Consider the following 19322-nt stretch of genomic DNA (forward strand, 5'->3'; position numbering starts at 1 on the left):
GAAAGTAGATAAATGAACATCTTTTCCAAAGTGCAAACACCAATGTTGTTGATCCCTTTTTTAACTAATCAATTTCTTTAGCCATCAGAACTGACAAGGTGGTCATGAATATACATAGGCGCGAAGCATCTACAGGACATTCACATCAAGATGATTCGGACCTATAAAGACCAACAACTGTAAGCAATCTGATGGAAAACACACATGACTAGACACCACATGGCAAATCTAAACGAACAAGACACACGAAACAACTGAAAGCAAAGGATGTACGGGTCATCTCTAAACTCCGATTCTACTGGACTGTATGAATCAATTTTTTGAAAGAACCCCCTTCTCTTCCTTGACCTCGATGCATCACAGTACACTGAGGAATAAGCATCAGCAATCAACAAAGGGAAACTAGAAAGCCCAAAATCCTCATGAACACAAAAGCTAAGAGAAGCATAGAAGAAACATGCTCCATCTGTCTCTGCATTTTGGATCGGGCATGGCCCTTCCACTCTCCAACCACGGCAGCATAGAAATCAAAATGAAGAAAAAGAAATGAAAGCACACAGGAGTATAGATTAGAGCACGAACAGATGCATCGAGAAAGAAAATGTGGTCCGATCTCGCTGGAACCCCGCACGCTGGATCCAGGTGGTGTTGCTGGGAGGGGGCTAGCCGGCTAGGTCGCCACTGCACCCACCTATGCCCTCGGCCAGGTCGCCTCCTTCCACTCCCATCGCTCCATCGGTCGCCCCATCTGGGTCGGCCACGCCCTCAGTCGGGCTATCACCGGAGACCCACCGCCATGCTCGCCCCTAGACCTTCCTCCTCGGTCAGGCACACACGGATTGCAGGGCAGAGGTTGGGGATCTAGCCTCGACGGAGGAAGTAGACGAAGTACGAGCCTGAGAAAGGACTGGGAGATCTGAGCATCACCGGAGCTAAAAAGAATAAGAGCGCGCAAGAGAGAGGAGAGATGGTAGTCTACCTCGCCATCGATGCTAGATCCACCGCTGCCTGTACTAGGGCTGCCATGCCGGGCCGCCTGTGATCGAGGCCCGTCCGCACCGTTGCACCGCCACGTCGGGGGCCGCCATACCGGGGCCGCTATGCTGCTGCGCTGGCACGCTCGCCCGCACCATCACTCGTACTACTATGAGAGACAGGAGGAGCAGTGGAGGCACATCAGAGAGAGGGAGGAGCGGTGAGCAGAGTGGAGAGAGGGGGAAAGCGCAGCGGACAGGGCTGATATTTTCTTTTCCCACGCACCCGCGCCACGAGCGTTGAGAAGCACGCATCGTGCAGAAGCATCCCTGGCCAATGGCCGCTCGACAACGGAAAGTGCTCCCTAACGGGTGACCCAGCGCTGGCCATTTCATGCTCGACAGCACACTAGCATAGTGGGGCCCACCGGTTTTAGGCCAACGATGGCCAATGCAAGAGGGAGGAGGTCAGCCGAATGGGGCCCACCTGGCTGTACCGTCACTACCCCTTGGTCAACAAAAGCACCACCAATCATCCGGCATCCAACAGCCGGCAGTCGATTCATCGACGTGGCCATCCGGAGGCCGCACCGACTCCTGCTGTTCTCTTGTTTTTAAATATGCACTGGATTTATCGGATGGTATCACCATAGAAACCACTGGATAAAGCTGCTCCAATGGCCTATCGGCTAGCTGATGAGGTAGGGCAGCAGACTTCTCTCTAGTGCGCGTATCTGATGCACGCTACATTCGTAGTCCTAGTTGCAACAATAATGTGGAAATTGCTTCATAGCTGTCACCGCCCGTGGTGCATTTTTTTGTTCTTTCTTTTTCTTCATGCGTAGCCATTGCTAAATGGGGCACATTGGAGACAACCAAGCCCATGTCAATGGCCCACTTCGAATAGTGAGCTGAATACATGGAGAAAATAATGTAAAAAGCTAATGACATATCACTATGTAAAAAATGATTTTTAGCAATGTTTCGAATTTTTTGTAGGGGCGGCTAGTGATAGAGCCGCCCCTACAGTGACATGCTCGGGTGCCTAGACACCAGCCATCCCTACAAATGGAACAATAGGGGCGGCTGGTGATACGAGCCGCCCCTACAAATGGGGTCTGATTTGTAGGGGCGGCTCAATCACCAGTCGCCCCTGGAGTTGCTATTTGTAGGGGCGGCTGGTGATTGAGCCGCCCCTACAAATGCCCCCATATATAGCTCTGATTTGTAGCGGCGGCTCAATCACCAGCCGCCCCTACAAATGACCCACATATAAAACAGCTGCAACACCTTCTTCCTCCTCGGATCACTCACTTCAACCCATGAAAGAAAGGTGGGGAGGCCTTGGGCACCTCCCAAAAATTGCTCTACTAAGGGGGAAGGTTTTGGTCTCAAATCCTTTGGTGGAGAGGTTGTAGAAGGTAAGAAAATGCTATTCCACACTTTTTTTGAAGTTATAATGGTTGGTTAGTGAGTAATTAGAGTTTTGTTTTTCTCTCTCTTCTATGGTGCTTGAGCTACTTATGAAGCAAATTAGACCCAAGTTTTAAATGTACTAGGGTAAATTAGGGAGGGGAACAAGATCATACCCTTATTTGGTCCATGTTTCTTGATTTTAGTGAATAATTAGTTAGTTTTATGCATGTTTCATATGCATGTAGATCTAGATCTAGGGTTTGGTTTTTTATTAATTTTGTTTTTGTAAATTTATGTTTGATAAAATTGGACTAGGGTTTGTATGAAAGATATTGGGTAAAGTATAATTGTTGCTAATTGTTGTCTTTGAAATTATTTATTGTAATCAATAAATATGTATTTTAATTATTTATGGATGAATGGGCCATTAATTAATTTTCCTCTACCATGGTGTGTTTGTATGCTTCATGTAATTATATTAGATTTATATTCATATATATCTGAAGTATATACAATTATTCTCAAGTAATTATTAATTTGATTCATTTTTATATATATCTGAATAAGTAGTCCTTTAATGTTTGTTTTGTTGTTGTTGTAAAAGATGGAGTATAGGAACTCTTGGATATATGGTTCGTTAAGGTTCAAGGTAGATTTTCGTGAAGAGGTGGATAAATTTATTGAAGCTGCAAAGAAGCATGCAACGACATTGAAAGAGAGTAAGGATACAATTATTTGCCCCTATAAAGATTACAAGAACCGTATGGCATGGACAGATATGACTATCATCAGATCACATTTGATTATGCGAGTATTTGTTGAGGACTACACAGTGTGGATTCATCAAGGTGAAACATTTATTGTTAACGACGAGGATGAGGAGGAATACGACGAGAAAACCATAGAATCCCTGTCCCAATATTCAGTAGAGCTTGATGCACGAATGAATTTTGAGTTTGGCAATGAACAAGGCGGTGATGCTGGTGGTTGGGATGGTAATAACGAAGGTGGTGCCAATAGTGATGGTGGAGCACGTGTCGAGGATGAAGATGATTTGGAGGACATGATTCGATCCCTTGGACCAGAGATTTTACTAAATAGCCCAAAGGTCTAGAAAATTTGGAAAGGGTGACAAAAGCATCGAAGGTGACTGTGTGTGGTGTTGAAAAGGGTTGTCCGACACATTGGACATTGCTATATTTTGTGCTTGAGCTGCTCATCCTGAAGGCTAAGTACGGCTAGTCAGACTGTAGTTTCAATGATCTATTACATCTCCTATCATGGGTGCTGCCACAACCAAACTCAGTTCCCACCAACACATACCAATCGAAGAAGGCCATAAGTCCATTAACAATGGGGGTTGAAAAAAATCCATGAATGCCCCGACCACTATATACTTTTTTGTGGTGAAACGTTCAAGTCACTAGATAAATGTCCCCGGTGTGGGGCCAGCCAGTACAAGAACAATGACCTTTACGGTGTGGATGAAGCCTCCACGGGAAAAAGAGGAATAAGAAGGGTACAAAAAAAGTGGTACAAGAATCTCAGCCCCCAGAGGACACTCCATTAGGCAACGATGCAAAGCAGAGAAGAATTCCTGCCTTGGTAATGTGGTACCTGCCAATGACCGACCGCTTGAGACGTATCTTCCTAAACCCTAAAGAAGCCGCACTCATGACATGGTGGGATGATGATAAGATTGCACACTCGGTTAATTGTAGTCAGTGGCAAAGGTTTGATGAGAAGCACAAAGAATTTAGTGATGACCCAAGGAATGTACGGTTTGGCTTGAGCACCGATGGAATGAATCCCTTCAATGAGAGGATGAGCGACCACAGCACATGGCTAGTGATCTTGACCATGTACAACATCCCAACATGGTTGTGTTAGAAGAGAAAGTACCTTCTCCTCACTATTCTTATTTCTGGCCCTAAACAACTAGGCATTGATATAGACATGTTCCTCGAGCCTTTGATGCAAGAAATGGAGAGGCTATGGAGGCATGGGGAGCAGATGTACGATGCGTTCCGAAAGGAGGACTTCATATGTAGAGCAATAATATTTGTTACTACCAATGATTACCCCATGTTGTTTGCTTTGTCTAGACAGATCAAAGGAAAGATGGGATGCTTGGTTTGCTTGGATGGTACTACATGGGTGTACCTAGATGCATCTAAGATGATAGTTTACCTAAGGAACCGACGCTTCTTAAAGACAAGTCACAAGTACCATAGCAAATTATTCTTTAGATTTTATGACAACACCCCGGAGATTGAACCCCCTCTGGAGAGACGTCATAACAGAGAACACATGTACAAAATGGTGAAAAACATACGCGTCATCTATGGAAAGAAGAATCTGGATGGGACGAATAGAGATAGAAGCACACCTCCTGTCGAAGGCGTACCTTTCAAGAAATAATCGATCTTCTTTCAGTATCTGCCTTATTGGCTAGACTTGGAGGTCCCCCATGCCATTAATGCTATGTACGTGCAGAAGAATGTCTTTGAGAGTCTTATTGCTACCTTGATGGACACAGGCAAGTCAAAGGATGGTCTGAAAGCACGGAAAGACATGGTGCAGCTAAACGTGATGCCACAGCTTCACCCGGTACCTGAGGCTAATGGAAAATACACTCTGCCCGTGGTGTGCTTCAACCTAACACCAGACGAGAAGAGAGCTATATGCACTTTCCTGAGGGGGATCAAAGTCCTGACTGGGTTTTCAGCAAATGTGAAGAAGCTAGTGTCGATGAAGGACTTGTCAATAACACACTGCAAGACTCACGATTGCCATGTGATGCTGACAGTGTTTCTACCTATTGCAATTAGGGCTATAAAGCTAGAGTTCTTGAAAATGGCCATCACCCGCATGTGCTACTTCTTTTCAAAGATCTCACAGAAGACGATTGGCAAGCAAGAGCTGAGTGACCTACATGAATTTGTGGTGGAGACACAAAACTAACTGGAGATGTGTTTAGCTCCTGCTTTTTTTTATATAATGCCACATCTCATGATTCATATGGTTCATCAGATACAGGTGCTGGGCCCTTGCTACTTGCATAAAATGTGGTCCTACGAGCGGTTCATGTCGGTTCTAAGTCGATACGTGTATAATCGAGCATACCTAGAGGGCTCCATGATAGAGGGTTATAGTACTGAAGAAGTCGTCGAGTGCTGTCAAGAGTACCTAAAAGTACAGAAAGGGATTGGTAAACCCGATTCTCATCACAAGGGTAGGCTGGCTGGGAAGGGCACTAGTGGTAGAAAAGTGTTCATTGACCACGATTACTAAGAGGTGAATCAGACGCATTACAGTGTCTTGCAAAGTACACAACTGATGCAACCGTACATTGATGAACACTTGGCTATCTGGTCGTTCGGATGATTGGGTCATAAAACAGCATAAGCAACGACTAACTACATGGTTGAAGGACCAAAACATACAGCATGGAGAAACCATAGACTCTATTACCATCAGTAGGTTGGCGGAGGGGCCATCGAGACAGGTGACATCTTGGAATGCTTATGACATCAATGGGTATACGTACTATACCAACGCAAAGGATAGTAAATATGTGAACCAAAACAGCAGCATTCGAATAGAGGCTCTCGATGGATTGGGGCGAAAGATCCAATACTTTGGCATCATTGAAGAGATATGGGAACTTGACTATGGAAGGGATATAACGGTGGCCCTGTTTTGATGCCGCTGGATCAAACAACACCAACTGAACGAGATTGGATTGAGAGTCCTAGACCTCGAGAATCTAGGCTACCAAGATGACCCTTGGGTGCTTGCTTCACGTGTTGCACAAGTTTTCTATATGTCTGACCCACAAAGTAACCTCCCTCTGAAGAAGAAGACAAAGCACGTGGTTGCCTCTAGGAAATAGCACATTATCGGAGTTAATGGCATGGACGGTGTTGAAGCTTACAATAACTATGATGAGATGCCGCTATTCATAGACTTTCCTAAGAAGATCAGTGTTGTGGAAAAGAACCTACCCAAAGACATATTGCCATAGGAACAAAAAGGTGTCAAGGGGAAAGTCTTTACAGCGGGCTAGCTAGTTGTTGAACGTGGAGTGTTTGTGTAAGTGTGTGTTTGTAAGACTTCATTTATGCATGCGTGTGAGACTATATATTTATGTATGTGTGTTAGACTATATATTTATGTATGTGTGTTAGACTTCATTTTATGCATGTGTGTGAGATTACCCTTTGCAACATCCAGATGAATCTATTTCAACATCCACTCTATTACTACTAAAACTTTATGAAATCACTTAACACTTTATGAAATGAAGAAATGGCCAAAATAAAAGTAGGAGATAGTAAAATTTATAACTAGTCTTTAACCCTCATACTAGCTCCAAATGTGATGATTTTTTTTCTAAAATTTTCTAAAATCATGCCCTATCAAGTTACTGTGTTGATTTGGTCATTCTTTTCATTTGACAAAGTTTGAGCAATTCAAATTTTCAAATTTAAAAAAATGACAAGTTCTAATGAGATTTTCAACCATTAAATGATTTCAGCTGAAAAAGTGATGAATACCAAAGGTGTATAACTCATAAAGATCTACAACTTTTATTTTGGTAATTTTTTTATCTGATAAAGTGATAGTAAACATTGTTCACAAATCAACTTGTCTCTCGTATAGTTCATGAAACTATGAGTCATGTGTGAATTTATGAACAATGTTTACTAATACTTTGGCACATGAAGAAGTGACCAAAATAAAAGTTGTAGATAATGATGAGTTCAACAACTTTTATGTTCACGACTTTTATTTTTTAAATCATTTAAGGTTTCAAAATCTTGTTTGAAGGTGCCATTTATTGAAATTCAAAATTTCAACTCTTCAAATTTGGTCAAATGAAAAGATGATCAAAATAAGAGTTGTACATATTGATGAGTTCTACCACTTTGGTATTCATGAGTTTTTCAGCTGAAATCATTTACTCTTTCAAAATATTATTTCAAGTTGAAATTGTTTGAATTTTAAATTTTGAATCGTTTAAACAAAGTCACATGACAAGATAACCACAATAAAAGTTGTATATGTTGATGAGTTATACAACTTTTATGTTTACAATATTTTTATTTTAGGTCATTTAATGTCCTAAAATTGTAGTCACATAACAAGATTGAGTTATGTTTACAACTTTTATGACTATAATTGTTTTTATATATATTTATGCATATATAGAATAATACAAAATATTATATACATTTACTTTGTGTTTTTGTGATTTAAAAATACAGAATTAATAATTTAATAAAATAGAAATGTATTTATAGGGGCGGCTAGATCAGGAACTGCCCCTAGAAATGCATTTGTAGGGGCGGCTGGATCAGGAACCGCCCCAACAAATCGTCCTGAGTATAAAATCGGGGGACGCTCGGGTGAAAATATGTTGGCGCTCTCTTCTTCCTCCCGACGCCGTCAGGCTGCCCAAGTGCAGGGCGACGACCTCGGCGGTGGTCGGCCCTCCGCACGGCGGCAGCCGCCCTTCTCCTCCTCCTCCTCCTCCTCCTCCTGGTCCTCCACCACTCCCCTTCCTCCTCGCGACGCAAGGCCATGGGTTAACGGCGGCCTAGGGTTTGGCGCGTGGTGTCCTCCTCTCCTCCTTGTCGGTCGCCGCCCTCCACCTCCCCCAACCACTCGTCGAGACCTCGACGGCTGCTCGCCTCGCCGTGGAGCTGACGGTGGCCTTGAGCGAGCATGCTGCCTGATTTGCGACCGGATCTAGGGAAGGGCACGCCGGGCAGGAGGTGAAGACGGTGCGAGCGAGGATGGTCTAGCTGAGGCAAGGATCGATGGCGGAGAGGCTTGGTGCGCTGCGGAACGGTGAGGTAGGCTTCTAGCATCTCACAATTTCTTTGTCAAAGTTCTTGTGATGTTCTGTTCTTGGTGACCCTTATCGAGGGAGTAGTTGACAGGAATACATGTCAGGCTAGATCGACGTGGTCACCAGTGCTGCGCGATTCAGTAGTGTATTCCAGATTTCAGTTAAAACATAAATCTATTCTGAACAAATATGTAACATCAGGATGCCATATATTCACCTACTGTGAAATATTGAGCAATAAAAAAGTGTATGGCACAGACATGAAACTAGAAATCTATGCAATGCTGGTCAGGTAAATGACCGGAATAGATAACATTTCTCCAGGAAGAACAAAACAACAACAAGAAGAAGGAAAAAGCTGATAAATATACCCGTTGACTTCAATATTGCCATCAAATATGCTATTTCCTGTGCCACAAGCAATGCATTTGTGGAGCTGTCGTGAAAAACCTCTAGGGTGATCAAGTATCAGTCTGCTGTGCAGATCATGTATCTGCTTATTCTGAGATGTTAAGTGAAGTGTTGATAGTTTTGTCTCTGTCTTAGAACCTAACTGCTCGATATGGAGATTATGTCTGTTCAATTTTGCTCCAGTGCTGACCTCAACAAACTCATATTTACTAGTTGTATCCTACAAAAAGAAAAAAGAAAGTTTCACAACAAATAAGACTAATTTCCCCTGTTCAACTAAGATTCATTGATCAATCCCAGCCCAAACACACTAGAGCAAGCACAACTCCCCTAACACCCACAATGATTATTAACACTAGCAAATTGAGGTAACTGTCTTTAGTCATGACTCATGAGCTAGATCAAACAATGACACCCTAGAATGACAAATGTCCCCAGCTCAGAATCAATCTGAGTAACGCCAACAATCTCTCTTCCATAATCAGCACTGGTGACCACATCTGAATCGATCTGTTTTATGTTAAACATACCTTCCTTCTAAAGTATCTAAGATGATCGAATTAGATTGTTTATTTTTGCTTAGGACTCTGACTTGTTTGTATGTTTAAGAGTGAAGCTGATTTATGTAATTATAGCATGTATGTGCTGTCCTAATGTGGATTTAAGTACTGAAATGCATAAAAGAACATTTGATTTGTGTGTTTAAAAAATTCCTGCTGGTATAGTTTTGGTTAGAAAAATGTTTTCATGCTTTAAATGACCCTTTATGTGAACCTAGAAAATATAAAAGTTGTAGATAATTTAAGTATCTTTGTTGTCCTAAAAATTTCATGATTTTATCCTATCCAGTTTGGGAGCTATGAAATTTTGAAGTTTGTTGTCAGGATTTTGCGGTGTGCTGTACAGTTCTGAGATTTTGTATAATTCAACCATGTTAGCTTGAAAATTAGCTCCTGTTGATAACTAAGTAGTTGTAGTGTTTTTCATAAGATTTCCAAATTGTTAAAGAACAATATTTTTGGTTGGCTAGAACTCCAGATATGAATTTCTAAACTTTCCTGTCAGGTTGTGTCTATGTCTACGCAGCAATGCTTCTTTATACTTTTCGACCCTGTTAACATAGAAATCAAGTCTGTATTATAACTAGAAAGATGTGTAGAACTTCAAAAGCTTTCCAAAATGTTAAAGAACATAGTTGTCCGTGATCTAGAACTCTGGATATGATTTATTCTTTCGACTGTACTGCTGCTGTCCTGAAATTTCAGATCTTGTAATTACATGATTTGCCTATTTGTATAGCTTCAATAGAGCAAGGTTCCTGTATGTGGGCTATAGACGGTATATAGTTTTCAAACTCCAACTAATATTGTTCTCTAGGTTTAGACTGAGCTTTATTGTTTGATAAGTTGAGTTAAGTAAACTATAGGGTGAAGCAAATATCTTTCTTTTACATAGCTATTTTCAACTTGTTGTTAATGCTTGATCACGTTAACTTTGCTAGTTTCTACTTCTGTGGATCCTTGCTTTGTTATGTCCATCCAGATATTTTAATGGTTAGCATAGAGTTAAGTTAATACACTAAACCTGTTGTGTAGAGGTTCAGCTTATGAAACTATTAAGTGGTCACCTGTAAATTTAATCTAGTAAAGGCTTTTCTTTCTGGTTTGTTGATCTTGCTTAGGCCGACTATGTTTTTTTGTGAAGCTAGAACATGCTTGCTTATATTATTGCTTTGTTGCATGCTGGCACGAATCAATTTGCTATTATTAAGTGCAAGTGGCATCCATTTCAGCGAAAGCGTACTATTAACTTTTTTCTGTTTTGTCATGGGTTCCTGTTTTGGCAATTTGAGTATTGGAATTTAGCCTAGCAACTATTAGCTGGTCTGTTTGCTTGTCAATTTTAGTTTCATTTTTAGTAGCTATCTCCATTTGTACCTCTCTCTCTGGTGTGTGCATAACAACACCAAGGCTGCTCGGCCAAGCCTGCTGATCTGCCAGGCCATCTCTGGTGTGTGCGTAGCAGCAGCAGCAAGACTACTACTACTACTATACTGAACTACTACTACTACTCTACTCTACTGAACTACTATTACTCTATCTACTCTACTCTCTTCCCTAGCTGCTAGCTGCAACTCTTAACTACTGGCTGCTACACTTCTCTACTCCTCCTCTACTCTACTCCTCTACTATTACTCTATCTACTATCTACTGTTTTTTGGGAAGCAGCAGCTGCTTTTTTTTACACATTTTCCTCTCTATGTTTGTTAAGTAGCTGTTGCTATTTTTGCCAAATCTCCCCTCTCCTCTCCTCTCCTTTGTTTTGTCGATGATGAAATTGTCCAAGTCCATACATTATATGGAATATGAGCTAATGATCAAGAACTTGTGAGGAACTTGGCATCATTAGCAGCCGCCCCTACATTACCTTCTCCTCTCTTCTATGTTATGATGCCTTGATGCTCTAAGTTCAAGATCAAATGATGATTGACAAGTTTTTGAGGCCTCTACTACTGCTACTTATAATTTTTTGATATATTGTTGTTTTATAGGACTACTTTGGTTTATAGACCTTTTTTTATTTCTTATACCTTCACGCGTACCTAAAGCACACTTTCTTGCATCTATTAGAACAAAGTGCAAAATAATGTCGTGGACACCAGACAGTGCAACCCGATGCCCCGAGCATGATGAGCAGCCAACCTATGAGGAGCAAGCACTAGAGGACCAGCTAACTTAGGAGGAGTTCGATAACGAGTTAGAAAAGGATCTAGAAGTAATGCTTACTCAGGAGCAATGTGACAAGGAGGAAGGAGGAGCAGAAGGAAGAGCAGGAGAGGTTGCTAAAGGCGAAGAAGAAGAGGATGATGATGATAATGACTCAGAAGAGGGGTATGAAAGTCCCAAGGATCCTTTCCCACGTGAAGCCAGAAGGAGGCCAACGGATGAAGATTTGGACAAGGATTTTGACCCGAACGAGGAGGTAGGGAAAAAGCCTTAGCTTGTAAATTTTGCTAAAGCTTTGGCTGTGTTACCTCTGCTAACACTTTGACGTATCGTATATACAGGTCCCTCCTAAAACTCGAAAAAGACGAGGTCGACGTCTGCGACATCTCGCTGGACAAGACGGAGTAGAGGAAAGGAGAGCAGAGGCAACATCCATAGAAACGGATCACGATGCCTCTGCTCCACAATCTTAAGACACAACCACGACTACCAAGCCTAAGAGGAAACGAGGGGATAGAAAAGGAAATCTATATCCAGATAAGGCATGCTATGTGATAATGGAGGTCGGGCCAGCAGGGGAGATCCTTGAGCTGAAGGAATTAAGAGGACGATTCCGTAATGCGATCGGGGCTCTAGTAAGAGATAAATTGAACCCAGCAATCCCTAACTGCAAAGAGGTACCAGAGAACACAAAGAATGCACTATGGGATAAGCAGCTGAAGCTCAATTTTAGATTTCCGGAGGGTAAGCATGAATTGGTAAAAAAATGCTTTCAGGATGATGAGAGATTCATTCCGACATTGGAGGTCGAAGCTCAACACGAAGTATATCCAAAAAGGGTTAACTCCCTTCAACGAGTTTGGCAAAATAACTTCTAGTCAATGGGAGGAGCTCGTGGCTCAGAAGTTTTCACCAAAGGCATTGGAGCTCAGTGCCCGTAACACCGAGCTGGCGAAGAGGAACAAACACCACCATCATCTAGGCCCCGGTGGCTACTATGCCAAGGAAGAGCAGTTTAGAAAGATGGACGAAGAGGCTGTAGCTGCTAGGAATATCGATGTGATGAATTTGAAGGTACGCTTAAGGAATTGGATATATGCAAGGAGTATAAAATCATCCGGCGGTAATCTTAAGTTTGATAAGCCAGAGACCCAAGAGGCAGTATCAAGGATACTAAAATATGCTAAAGACAAGGAGAAGGGCTCATTCAATCCTTCCAGAGAAAGGGACGAGCTTAGCCTTGGCTTGGGAAACAAGGAGCACACAGGCCGCACCAGGGGGCTAGGGAAAAGGATGACCTAGAAGCAAGGATTCAAAGAGGACAGGCACATGTAAAAGAAACATGGCAAAGACTAGGAGACTAGTCTTGAGCTCCAAGTGAAGGCTCTAGTTGCGAAGGCGTTGGAGGAGCAAGGACTATCTACGCAGCCATGGATATTAGTGATGCCGCCGGGAGAACTATCATTAGTTGGCAGCCCTCCGAAAGTTCCTAGTAGCCAAGGTTCCACTACAGCCACAACCCCCGTCGATCACATACGGGAACCAACTAGTTGCACCTTGATGTTTCTCAGTGGCCGGTAGAACACTGTGATGGAGGTGGCAATGGGTGTGGCACATCCTCCCGGTGGCTTACACCACAATAATAAGATACCGTCGGACTACACTAGGGTCGAGGTGCATATAGTGAAGCCCGAGTTCATGCAGTGGAGGATAGACTACGCAACTCCCGAGGGGCTGGTGTTACTCAGAGATGTTATGGGGCAGTTCATCCTCTGGCACAAACAAGATATTATATTGACTGCTTCTTCACTGCCTCCCCCTCTCCCAAATTTGGAGCAAGTTGTTGAGGTCGGGGAGATATTTTCACCATCTCGTGACCACCACATTCCTGAGATGCCACATTCTTCCTAGCCTCCTAGCAAGCATGTGCATGATGAGATGCCACAACCTTCTCCAGCTCGTCCGAGCAAGTGCATCATGAGATACCACAGTCTTCTCAACAAGCACAGCCGATACATGAACAACGAGTGCCTCCTGAAGAAGGTGATGCACAAGAAGATGAGGACATGCCTGAATGGGAACTTTGAAAGAAGCATCCAATCACCATAAGGCCAGTTTATATTTCGATCAAAGACGTCTCGTCGGTGTCCAAGTGGTTTTCCCATGACCAGTTCAAGCCTGAGAACCAAGTTAAAAAAGTCCCATCACGGGGTTCTAAGGAGGCCGTCACTAGCAAACTCCACCAAATTGCAAAGCACTATCCAAATGTTGATGCCATCAAATGGTCAAAGGATTGCCCAAAAACATATGAAAGAGGCAAGTCTTTCCTACCAAACCGGGACATCCAGCGCCTACCACATGGAATGAGAAGGTTCCATGATTAGTACTTGCATGTTCTCCCAACGAGCATAGATCTCATACAAGCATGTTTCCCCACCGGCACATTTGGAAGCCTAGCCAGGAAAATTGTCTTTAACTTCAATGACATCCACACATGCTTTTACCTAGGAGAAATGGAGATGAATCTAATTCGCACGTGGTGCCTGTAAGTCCTTGTCCTCCCGATATAATATGAATGTAATATTTGAATTTTGTTCTAAATAACCCACACCGTGATTTGTAGAGTGCAAGTGCACATTGTCAAACAAATGCCAAGTGTGAAAGCCGGGTATCTAGACCCTCAAGCTATAGCCCAAACAAATTTTAATTACCCTAAACACTGGACACTGGATACCAAAGAGCTAGCTGCTGTAAAGACTCTTTAGGAGAAAGAGCACATCCGTACGACGAAACTAAGGGAAGAGTCCCTTAAGGTTGCGGCATACATTGCACTGGCTTTCAAAAATCTCCAACAACACTCTACTATATGGCTACCATACAACTTCGAGTAAGTTCAACTCTATACTTAAAGCTTTGTTCGATATATTTTATTCGATGCAAAAGAGCTTATCTAGTTCTATGATTAAATCCATGCAGCAACCACTGGATTTGTATAGCTATCGATGTCGAGAGGAGCATGGCATGGGTCTTTGATTCAATAGATAGGGACCCGGTGACATACAAAGACTTCATATTGATTCTCAAGACGTATACATATCGACAATCCTCATTAGCTTATATGTTTGTATACGTACTTGTAACGTTCACTTTTGGATTCTAACAAGTTGTATTTGCTAAAATAATTCGAACATGGTATTTAGGTTCTATGTCACTAATCATCACGGAAGGCATGATCCAGCAAGGAAGAAAAAGTTGGCTATAAAAACACTATGTGCGGTAAGTGTAACTTACTTCTTCAGTACTCCGTTACATGGCTGTCAAAAGCATTACTTAACATTTTCATATGCAAAACACACAGTGCCCCAAGCAGAAGCCTGGGAGTGTACATTGTGGATACTATATATGTTCTATGATGAGTAACACCGGTGCCTACAGGAGACACCCCTTAAGGGTAAGTTTAAACCTCTTCACCCGTAGTATGAAAACTTCGTACATGGTATGAAATAGTAAACCAAAACTTGTTCTTTTGTAGTGGAGAGAAGAGAAAGGAATGAAAAGAGACCCATACAAGGATGACCAACTCTTAGAGCTCGTCGGCGACCTTTGCAACTTCATATTGGACCAGATTGTACACGTCAGAGGCGCCTACCATGACCGAGAGTCTGACTTAGATAGAAATCCTCAGTACCAACACCTTCGTGAGACTGAAAGGCTAGCTCTAGGACGTTGATAACAATGTGTATGAAATTTGTATATTTAATGATGAATTGTATATATTCTTGTGAATTGGACTTGTAATTGTAGTTTATATAATACTCTTGTGCTTGTAGTCGCGGTCATGGGGCGTTCGGCAACGCGAACGCGGTTCGGAACGTTGGTCGCGGGGTATTCGGCAACGTGAATGCGGTTCGGAACACTGGTCGCGGGGCGTTCGGCAACGCAAACGCGGTTCGGAACGTTGGTCGCGGGGCGTTCGGCAACGCGAATGCGGTTCGGAATGTTGGTCGCGTGGCTTTCGGCAACGCGAACGCGGTTCGGAACGTTGGTCGCGGGGCGTTCGGCAACGCGATTTTGAATTGTAAATTTGAATTTTTTTTGCGGGAAAACATACTGTAGGGGCGGTTCTAGATTAAGCCGCCCCTACAAACAGATATTTATAGGGGCGGCTGGTACTACAGCCGCCTCTACAAATCGATTTATAGGGGCTGGTAACACCAGCCCCCCATACAAATCGATTTGTAGGGACAGCCTGGAAAACCGTTCCTACAAATGCATGATTTGTAGAGACGGTTCGGTAGGGGCGGCTGGCCAAACCACCCCTACAAAGGGTTACGAGCCGCCCCTAAAAATCGATTATGTAGTAGTGTATGGGACCCAATCGACTAGGTGGTAGTAGGACTTTTATAATGAAACAAGAACTTATAGGCATGTTTGAACTCTAGACTTGATTAAAAGAATTGAATTTAACTAAAGTATTTGACTGGTATGATGTTCTTTTAGACCTCACTAGTCAGGCGAGATGTAGGATGTTGTCATGTATTTGAGATTGTAGGTGTCTTTATCAGAAGTTGGGGTGCGAAATGTGGTAGAGTGCTTGATCACTATTTTTTCACAGTATATATAGCTAGGATGATTTTAATAATTATCCAGGCTAGTCCAGTTTGACGAATGTGTGAATGAAATTGAACCAACCAATGCAAATTCTTGCTTGTGATCTGCCGTTGCTCGATCTTCAACCACAGCACATGCACCGAACAAGCTAGGGTTTCCTTATGTCAACAATAATGTGGAAGGAACTTTTTGGGTTGGTTGATGGTCCGTTGCCGCGCGAATCTTCTTGACGGTGACGGAGGCAGCTAACTCGATCAGACTAATCAACATATCAAATTGAACAGCTGATTCAGGCCACCATCCATGTATGATTACTTCCCACGTCACTGTCAGTAGTCTAGGGTCGTGCCTGCTGCTAGCTCTCCGTGACCGTGATGCATCGATCGCTTGTGCTAGCTTCCAATGAAGAGTTGAAGACGCGGATTGTTTTGACGTGTGTTCTGACTAGTAGCTGCTTGTGATACACAAGGCAGGATCGACCATCATTCCCCTAAACCCCTCCACCTATATCGTGTGATTTGTAACTCTTTTCCTCCTACCTTCGGTTAGCGCCTCAACACCTCCTCCTCTATTTAAGCAGTGGTATCCCAGCGCCATGCATCAAACCGGCCTCAAACATCCTGATCCTCATCACTGCTTACGAACCCACACCTCGATAGTCAATCTTGTTTTCTAACTGCAGCCAGCTCTGCATTTCGAACGACGACGTCGGTAGACATGGCAAATTCCTTTATGCTGTGCACGGTGGTTGTTGCGGCGTGCCTCGCCGTCGCCGCCGCCGACTGGTCTCAGGGCACTGCCACTTTCTACGGCGGAGTCGACGCGTCTGGCACGATGGGTAAGAATGCATGCATTCATTTTCTGTACACCAGGGTCAAGAACTATTGTACATATGGTACATTTGTGTACGTATATATACCAAAGAATCACTTCATCGCTAATGCATGCATGTCTATGATATGATACACAGGTGGCGCATGCGGGTACGACAACCTGTACAACGCGGGGTACGGCGTGAACAACGCGGCACTGAGCCCGACCCTGTTCAACGACGGCGCGTCGTGCGGGCAGTGCTACCTCATCACCTGCGACCCAACGCGCCTGGGCGGTCAGTACTGCAAGCCCGGTAACTCCATCACGGTCTCGGCCACCAACCTGTGCCCGTCCAACTACGCGCTCCCCAACGGCGGGTGGTGCGGCCCGGGCCGCCCGCACTTCGACATGTCCCAGCCGGCGTGGGAGCACATCGGCGTCGTCCAGGGCGGCATCATCCCAGTCCTGTACCAGCAGGTCATGTGCTCGCGCACTGGCGGCGTGCGCTTCAGCATCGCCGGCTCCCAGTATTTTCTGCTCGTCAACACCCAGAACCTCGGCGGCAGTGGTTCTGTGGGCGCTGCGTGGGTGAAGGGCGACAAGACGGGGTGGATCCAGATGTCCAGGAACTGGGGTGCCAACTGGCAGGCGCTCGCTGGGCTCGTCGGCCAGGGGCTCAGCTTCGCCGTTACCTCTACCGGCGGGCAGTATATTCAGTTCTGGAACGTGGTCCCTGGGTGGTGGCAGTTCAGCCAGACCTTCACCACAAACCAGAATTTCTACTACTAAGACCCTACTGCCGACGCCGACGATGCTCGATAGATCTCCTCATTTGCCCCATTTCTTGCAGCTCAGTCGAGTGGCGAGTGCATTCTCTTGATTCTGACGGAGAGCTAAATGCACTTGTTGCGGTTGTACTTGTATATATCATTGCTTCTTTAGCGACCCCCGGATAGACGTCCATCCTACGTGATGCTCCAGGTGCTGGAGGAAATGGAAGGGTAGGATAAAAAAAGAGAAGGGGATCGGTGACATCACGTACACCTGAATGCTTTTTACAACTTTGTAGATGCGACAAATTTTTTTCCTAACACAGAATTATGTATAAGTTCTATCAACAATGTGTAGACTGTGAATTTGCGTACCGTGGGCACATTTTAGTTCCATCTGGCCAAGATTTCTATTTTCTAGTTATTCCAGGAAAGGATAAACCAATGTGTTGCCCTGTTTCCCCGGTAAGAGCAATTCTTCCTAATTGTTATGAATAGAGATTTTGGTGAAAAAAATACCGTCCAACAGACTATTTAATGGGTTATCAAATATAATCATCTTATATTCTGGATTTCTCGCTAGCCAAAGATAAAAAATAAGAATGACTTTCTAAAGTGCAAATAAGATATAGAAAAATTGTTGAAGAGTGGAAAAATATAAAAAACGATTTTTATGCAAAAGGTTCTCCAAATGATGATTTAGAGAGTAAGCGTTAAAAAGACTCTTGAGATGTTCTAAACACATGCATAGTATGTATTTGCTTTGTATTTTGTCTCTGGCCTGCCAAGCTAGTTAAGCCTAGGCAACCAGAGCCTACTTCTCCCAATGCAACTTGATATGTCGGTAAAAGTGCTATCTGTCGCTAAAGAGTTTTAGCGACAGCACTTGCACCGGCTGCTTATGTCTACCGTTATAACTTTTTTAGCGACAGATCATCTATCACTATATCCGCTTTTAGCGTCACATCGTCCATCGCCAATCTTAGTGTTGTGGTGTAAGGCTTTCAGCTTGAGCTAGATCTTGTTTGGTGGGTTGCACAAGAGCTTCTCTACACTGGGATAGCCAAAGTTGTAGTTTGTTATTTGGTTGTATGTACAAGCCCAAGTCGGGTCACCCATCTAGCGAATCAGTAAGTGCCTCACATTGTCTATATCGTCATATAAAAAGCCCTTGCACATCCAATTCACAACCTACCCACCACTCACAGTGACCTCGTCTGTTTCTTCCCTTTTCCATAAAATCATCAACTTAATCGAATTCTAGGAGGGTCGGGATGTGAACCTATGAATCAAAGACCAATATGCTAGACAGTCGAAGACCTGTGAATTTAAAAATCTCTCGACGTATTACATTGACATGATAGTCCTTGAACCCTTTGTCGGTCCTTTTTTATAAAGGGCTAGGCTAGTGCCCGGACGTCCGGCCCTAGGCCCGCGTCCGGACGTAGCTCCTCCCGCCTGCCCAGATTCCGCACACCCCGCCTGCTCCACGCTGCACGCCCCGCCCACTCGGGTTCCGCACGCCCCGCCTGCTCCACGCCGCCCACCCCCATGCGGGCCTACGCTGCTCAACATCACCAGCATCGGGAAGAAGAGACACCAAGGCGAGGCAACAGAAGGCGAGGAGGGAGATGCAACACCCGATCTACTTTTGAAACATCCAAATAAAACATTTGCAACATACGTTCGAAATAGTTGAAACACTTGCAACGTACGTCTGAAACACTTGTAAAAACACCTGAGA

General features: G+C 43.8%; 1 pseudogene; it reads left to right on the forward strand.

Moving 5' to 3' along the window:
- The first annotated feature begins 16590 nt into the window (after positions 1–16590).
- LOC136488508 (expansin-A31-like) lies at positions 16591–17597 on the forward strand (annotated as a pseudogene).
- Positions 17598–19322: the final 1725 nt, after the last annotated feature.

This window comes from Miscanthus floridulus, chromosome 1, assembly GCF_019320115.1.
Source record: "Miscanthus floridulus cultivar M001 chromosome 1, ASM1932011v1, whole genome shotgun sequence".
Classification (NCBI taxonomy): domain Eukaryota; kingdom Viridiplantae; phylum Streptophyta; class Magnoliopsida; order Poales; family Poaceae; genus Miscanthus; species Miscanthus floridulus.